The sequence below is a fragment of the Meleagris gallopavo genome, chromosome Z (genome assembly GCF_000146605.3).
Source record: "Meleagris gallopavo isolate NT-WF06-2002-E0010 breed Aviagen turkey brand Nicholas breeding stock chromosome Z, Turkey_5.1, whole genome shotgun sequence".
In the NCBI taxonomy this organism is placed as follows: domain Eukaryota; kingdom Metazoa; phylum Chordata; class Aves; order Galliformes; family Phasianidae; genus Meleagris; species Meleagris gallopavo.
Window position 1 is genome coordinate 34,881,436 of NC_015041.2, and position 7,549 is coordinate 34,888,984.

Consider the following 7,549-nt stretch of genomic DNA (forward strand, 5'->3'; position numbering starts at 1 on the left):
GCGGGACGCCCGCCATTGCAATCGCGAATAAAATCTGCTTTTATCAGTCCTGACAAAATTATTTGGATATTTCCAACACCTGGAAACCATAGGCCTTTTATGCCATAAAGGCATACTGCTGTCTCATGGACAATCTGTTGTCCACTAGGACATCTGGGTTCTTTTCTGCAAAGCCCCTTTCCAGCAGCTCATCCTCTACACTGTACTGATGCATGTGGTTATTCCTCCCATATTTGTTTTTGTTGAATCTTGTCAGGCTCCTCTCTGCCCAAATCTCCAGCCTGTCCAGGTCCTGTCAAGTGGTAGCACAGCTTTGACACAGGCTGGTGTGTCAGCCATTCTTTCCAGCTTCGTATCATCAGCAACCTTGATGAGGGTGGCCTCTATCCCATCATCCAGGTCATTAAAATTGTTGAACTAGACTGAACCTGGCACCGACCCCTGGGGAACTGCTAGTTACAGGCCTCCAATCAGACTGTATGCTACTTGTAACTCTCTAAGCTTTGCCAGTCAGCTACTTCTCAAACCTCCTCACCATTCACTCATTTATACTGCACTTTTTAAGCTTCATTACAAGGATGCTGTAGCATATGGTGTTAAATCCTCGCTGTCAAAATACACAACATTCACGTATTTCCCCTCATCTACCCAGCCAGTGATGACATCATAAAATGCTACCAGGTTGGTCAAGCATGATTTCCCCTTGGTGAATCCATGTTGACTACTCTTGATAACGTTTTCTTTTGCAATTGCTTAGAGATGGCATCCAGGACAAGTCATTCCATCACCTTTCCAGGGATGGAGGTGAGCCTGATTGGCCTGTGGTTTCCTGGATTATCTTTTTGCCCTTTTTGATGACTGGAATGCCATTGACTTTCCTCCTGTCTTCAGTCAATTCTCTCATTCTCCATGATCTCTCAAAGATGATAGAGAGTGGTTCTGAAATCACCTCTGTCAGCTCCCTCAGCACAACTGGTTGGATCCATAGAGGCCCATAAATCTGTGCAAATTAATTTTCTCTAAATGGTCTCCAATTATATCCTGCTTGACCAAGGGGAAGCCTTCCATTCCCCAGACTCTCTCTTCCCTCCAAGGTCTAGGATTCCCAACTGGCAGTCTTCATAGGAAAGATAGAAGCAAAGAAGGCATTCAGCATCTCTGTCTCTTCAGTATCCTACTACCAAGACATAGCCTTCATACTTTTGCAGTAGCAGTTCATTAAGAAAATTCAGTGGGTTATTAAGGAGTAAGACAGCATCTCTGGTTCATGAAGTCTTCAGATCACAAATCAGAAAGAATCCTTTCCTTCAGGAAAGCTTCCAAATAGCCTGTCCTGGCCTCAGAGGGCCACCACTTCAACACTGTGGCCTTTCATGACCATTTTAGTTCTCTCACATTGGAGCATCTCTTCCTCTTGAGCAGCAAGAAAATTCAGACTTTCAAATCAAAACAAATTTTCAAAACATGATTTCTGTCACAGCAAGTGGCTGTATCAGGAATGCTACTCCATAGTTGCCTCTAGCTCCTTAAGAATATCTTCAAAACTGGGACTAAATTCACTTAAGCTCAAGTTTCAGGAACACTTGTACTTGAATCTTAATATTTCAAAGTCAAAAATGTGTGCATTATTTAAGTGCTAGTGAAACAGAAGTCTTTTCTGATAAAGGTGATTGTCTAAATCTGATAGCATGGGGGTGAACCTCCTTGTGTTTGTTCCACCAAAATTTATTTTTCTATGAATCAAAGCTGAGTAGTATTTCAGCAGAACAAATTACTTTACCAAAACCTTGGATTCAACTCAAAAAAAAAAAAAATAAGGTTCACACAGATATATTAATTGATACAAATAGTTTTAATAGCTTTGATCTTCTTTTCAAAAGGTCAAGAGATTTCACTTATCACTTAAAGAATGTTTTTCAAAATTATATTTGAGAAGAAATTAATTGTGAATAAGATGTTTGAATGAGGAAGGTTAAATATAACTTTTCTTTTAGGATTGATTATATATTATGTTTTACTGAAGAATATCTTTTCATATTTTCGTTCAAGCTTCAAGAAAAACATTCATTTTTAACAAACAAACAAAAAGAAACAAAAAATTAAAACAAAAATCAATATTTATTAATCACTTCTTTACAATTGTTATGCATTCCATTTAACTTTTGGATTATGGCCTTGCTAAAATATGTCATTTTGTAAATCCAGACTTCTGTCTTGCCAGTCATGTACGTATTTGTTTTCTCTTTGTCCCTTGCTCCCTATTTGCAATAAAACACAGATTGAAACTCTCCCTCCCTATGTTTCTTTGATGACCTTAAAGCTCCCTTGCCAGTTTTTAAGCAGTTTTTTGAGGAAAGGGTATGAATAATAAGATCAGAAATGTCTCTAATATAACTGTAGTGCCCCTGAGAGCTGTTCCATCTTTCCTTTGCTCCTCCCTATCTTCCAGTTCCCCATATTTCTAGATCTTCCTTAGCTAGTTAAGGGAATAATACTTACATCAATCTTTTCACTGTATAATAAGAAAACAATTTACTTTACAATATTTGCAGATATTTAATCAGTATAGATGCTAAAACACCTGTACACAAGCCCAGCTGTAAAATTTTACTAAATGTAGAGGCAAAGCAGCAAAAATAATCTAGGATGTCTCCAAAGCAAAAATTTGGAGACAAGCCTGTCTGTTTTTTCATCAGATTGTAGGGAGAAATTTCCTGAGTGGCTTTGTATTTTTACTATTGTGATTACTTACATTGTAATCAACATTTTCCCTTTCCGTGTAGGAAATATTATCAGTGTTACTGTAGTAGTGATGGATTTACTTGGATTTGACTGATGGTTACATATGTATTTTTACTCATTATATTTGATGGAAAAAACCACTCTCTATTGATAATTTTGCTGCTGGTAGCTGAGATTCTGAAAGGCTTTCGAGACTAAGTGCCAAGACTTACTTATCAGTCACAAATCAACAGTTTCTAGAAATTGTTTCATGGCCAATTATCGCATCCTAGTAGGCATTTGAATTACTGTTACCAGGAGCAGGAATATTTCAGCTACTTATGAAACATTCATTTTAAAGTGAAATTTTTTATATAGATGTCATTAACATGTTCTGTTACTGTGAGTTTAATAGCAAAGCCTCACAGTTTAATCAAACAGTAACATAAGTTCCTGGTCTGTTTGCTTTTATACTTACAGTATCTAGACGTTAATTGGATGTAACTCATTCTGGTGTCTAGTATAGATATAGTAGGCAAATAGCTAACAGAAATGAACTTAAAAACACTAGAAGACTTCAATAGTTTGCCACACATACCTCCAGCAGTTTTGGAGTTATGTAATAGTTATACATTGTCAGCTTGCTTTCATTTTCTCTTGTTAAGTTTATGACTGGCTGTGTTTAAGCATAACCTGTTCTCACATAGCAAAAAACATTGTTGCAGGCTTTGATTCAATCAAGCCTCATTCAGGATTTGATATTATAAGTAAAAACCACATGTCTTAAGCATTGTTAGAAATTTTTTTTTCCTCTTATTGAACTTCCATTTTCTTCTTTAAAGTGATTATATTATGTTCTTTCTTTAAGATGTATTTAGTAAAATTTGCATTCATCGTGATTTTACTGCAGATGTGTTTTAAGTATTTTCAGATTAAAAAGCACTGAGACCCAATATAAAACTAAGCAGATAATGTTAAATAATTATTTTTCTAAATGCTAATAGCAGACTTTATAATGAAGGATTTTCAAATCCTTCTAACTTTTATTTAAAAGAATGTTTTGTTGACTGAACAAATTCTAAGTTTAGTAACTTTTTTTTGCCATCCTGGGATGGAGGAAGGAAAGGGACATATGGTTTTGAAAACAGCTTGGCCCACAGAATAATTCATTTTAAACCATATTTGGTAAGATCTTTCTAAAAACTGTTATTTAGAAAATTACATATTTTTAGTGTCTGAACTAATTTCAGATTTGTGAGCACTAAGTATCGAATGTGGGAAATCATCATTTTTTAAGACTAAGTACCTAAACATGCAATAAGAAGTGTATTTTGTCAGAAAATATTCTCAAATGAGTTGTTCCATGTACACTTCAAGGAAACAGTCAGCATGGATCTATCCTTTTAAGTCAGAACTTCAATTTCACCATTCAATTTACTTATCATTTTCTCTGAATCCTTCAGTCTATTTTCAAGATTATAATCAATAGAAGTCAACAGGTACAGTTAGAATCTGTTTCTCCACTTGTCTTAACTTCTCATTTGATCCTATGAAGTAAGTTAACTGACATCTGGTTTGGATTTAGTTTGTTGAAATAGATACACTTTGAACCCCAAAATATCTGTCATCAATCAGCAAACATAGTCTGTGCTTGACTTTCAGGAAATGTTTCTTGTGAGTGGGCTGTCACATCTTTTGTTATATGGTTTGAAAAAGTTGTTTATATCCCTCTATGGCTTTGTAGAGCACCAAGCTCATTTAAATAATTGTACAGTCATTTAGTTAATGTGTTCTTTTTTAAACTTGCAGAGAATGTAGTTTTGATGGCAAAAGAACCCCTTTTATGTAACAGCATTTTTCTTCTCCCCACCTTGCAAAATAAATGCAACACAATTATTTTACTGTTGAGAAATTAGCTCATTTGCAAATGCCACCTTGGAACACAAGAAGAATGGCATTTATTGAAGCATTAATAAAGGCACCATCTTAGAATAATTTTATGCTGACGGGCCCACAATCACTCAATATTTTAAGAGCTGTCATCACACCAGCATGAGCTGCATGCAAAAGTACAAATTTATGCTGTGACATCATGGCACTCAGAGTATAATTGGAATAAAATTACAGTTCTTTTCTCTAGCATTCACTGGCAAGACAGAGCACTTTGATGTCCACCTGGGCTGATTCTTTGCTATGCATTACTGTGCCACATATTCTGTTAACACATGAAGTATTGTCACACAGATTTCTGAAGAGTTCAATGTCTCCTCCAGGTATTTTCAGAATGAGCTTTTGGTGGGTACTCAATGACCTGTGTTTTTAATACATAGTACACTGCACACCAGCACAAAGCTGGAAGAATCACAAATCAGCAAAAGCCACCATTTAACTCTTTAGATATGGATAATTAAGCAAGGAATCACTACACAATGGCTGAGGACCTAATACTACCATTTTTTAGTGAGTTAATAAATTCCAGTCATGGCCCATGGTTAAATGCTAAGCTTTAACAAATGAGCACATCTGCATAAGACTGTAACTTTAAAATTTCAACCTTTTGACTTTTATCACACCTTTTTCCTTATTGTAACCAGGGCGAAAAGGGAGAAAAAAGCTGACAATAGATGTAGGTGAAATAAGGGAAAGTGCAGTAAATTACATGTCATGTTTAGACATAATATTCTGCTTGCAATCTAGCATTTCCTACCAAATCTACAAGCCCTTTCAGCATAATCAGACAAGCTTTGCACCACAATGCAAACAGAGGCGGTGAATCTGATTTTTCTTGGATTGCTTTCCACCATGAACTTTTATTAGAGCCAATGAGAAAAGAACTGTATTTGTCTGATTGCATCTATTTAATCATATCCTATTATTAAAATGAGCCTATGAGAGAAGCAACTCTTTCAAAGGCCACTCTCACAGTCGTAAAACTAATGCAACAGAAATTAAGGCAAGGCTTAGAAGAGCAAGTGACCTTCCGAAATGGGAAATCTGTGGGATGCAGTTTTTCAGTAGCAAATTGGATTATGTTGAGTGCAGTCATGACCGTTGGTGAAAAAGTTTCCCATAGCATTTATACACCTTGTTTAATACACCTAGTTTTGTTTTTATTAGGTCTGAAATTAGATTGTCTCTCCTGTTAATTTTCTCATTAATAAAGATGAGATTTATTTCTGAACATAAAATTGTATTGAGAGGACTGTGGTAGGGGGCTCGTAGTACCAAGGGCTCCCAGTGCCAAAGTGTGATGGGCTCAGTGCTAGAGCCTGGAGGGGACATCAGCATGGACAGCTTTCTGTTTTTCACTCACCCATGAATCACCCTGGATCCTGAACCCAGTGAGAACTCAGGGGTCTACTTGATCTGCTGTGGTCCTTGAGATGGGACCATGGAGCTGGCAGGAAAGAGAGCTGTACCCACTCTTCTGTTACCAACACTATAAAGCATTTCACATCTTTCTGTTTAGACCATCATGGCAATGGCAAGCTCTTTTATTATTATTTAAAATAACATATTTTTTCTTATCTAAATCATGTACAAGCCTTTCCTGTGAATTTGTGGCATTCAGCATAAGTGCTCTTCCAGAAAGTTGCCAAGCACTATTTTCTTAACCTGATTGGTCATGGTGAATTCAAGCTCTATGCAAATTGAGTTACTTATTTATCTGGCAGGTAGACTGAACTAAATGAGCTAAACAAATGAGTCCAAAGACAAATTCAATCACTGGATGGAAATATTTTGTTTAATCTGGAATAAAACATGCCATTGTATTTCTGATCTATAATACCTCTTAAAAGTAAGTCTAATCTAACTTCTAAAACTGTTTTCAGACTTAAAGAACAGAACTGTTTTGCTTACAAAATGTAGTAACAATGATCTAACACAGTTTTCCTCTCTCCTCTCACTCCTTTTTTTCGTTTGCAGAAGTCACTTGATCACAGAGCAAAATTCAGTAAAAATTCAATTTTTCTTAATCAATTTAAGTTCTAGCTAAATCTTTATACTCAGAAAAAGATAAATGGATACAAGAAGGAGATGCATCCAATAGAACTGATGTATGTAATATGACCCAGAAGAAAACCGGAGGGCTCCCGAATGTTAGTTTTGCCTCCTTCACTCCAGCACCACTGAGAAGATGCAGACATTGCACTCGCCTGCTTCCTTGGAAGGTATAGACCTCTCAGACTGGTATGGGTGCTCCTTATCTCTTGAGACATGATCGATCTGTCTCATTCCCTAACAATTGACAGCTGCCACATACATAATAGAGCAGGTGTTTTGCACCCAGGTATTTTGCCCCCGAAAATTTTCCCACTGCTCCCACTCCATGGCTGCAGCTGCTATCTTCCCTGTGCACAGACCCACAAACAAACTCCTCAGTGATGTCAACAGAGAAAAGTAAAGAGAAAGAATGCCTGATTCATAGAAATAGTTTCTACAATTGATTTCCCTCGATTTCCACCCCTTACTTGCCCTTTCTTAATGTGCAAACATCTCTCCCGTTTGGAGGATAACAAATGACTTAAAGTGGGGGACATACTTGGAAACATGGAGACTGGAGAAACATTATTTTTTGTAGAATTATCATACATACAATGCTCTGACTTAGTACCATCCTTCCATTTGTTGGATGACTTGCTACTTTCTAATAAATATGTGCTGAAATTGCTTATTTGGAGAATATCCAGTGGACACAGAAATGGGAAGCTCTCCCAGACTTCAGAAGTTGGCAAACACAATGAAGTAGATCTTACAGTAACTTCTACTTTACATTTTCTGCTTTATTCTCATTTCAATTTAAACACATATGTTCCTCACTTTTTTT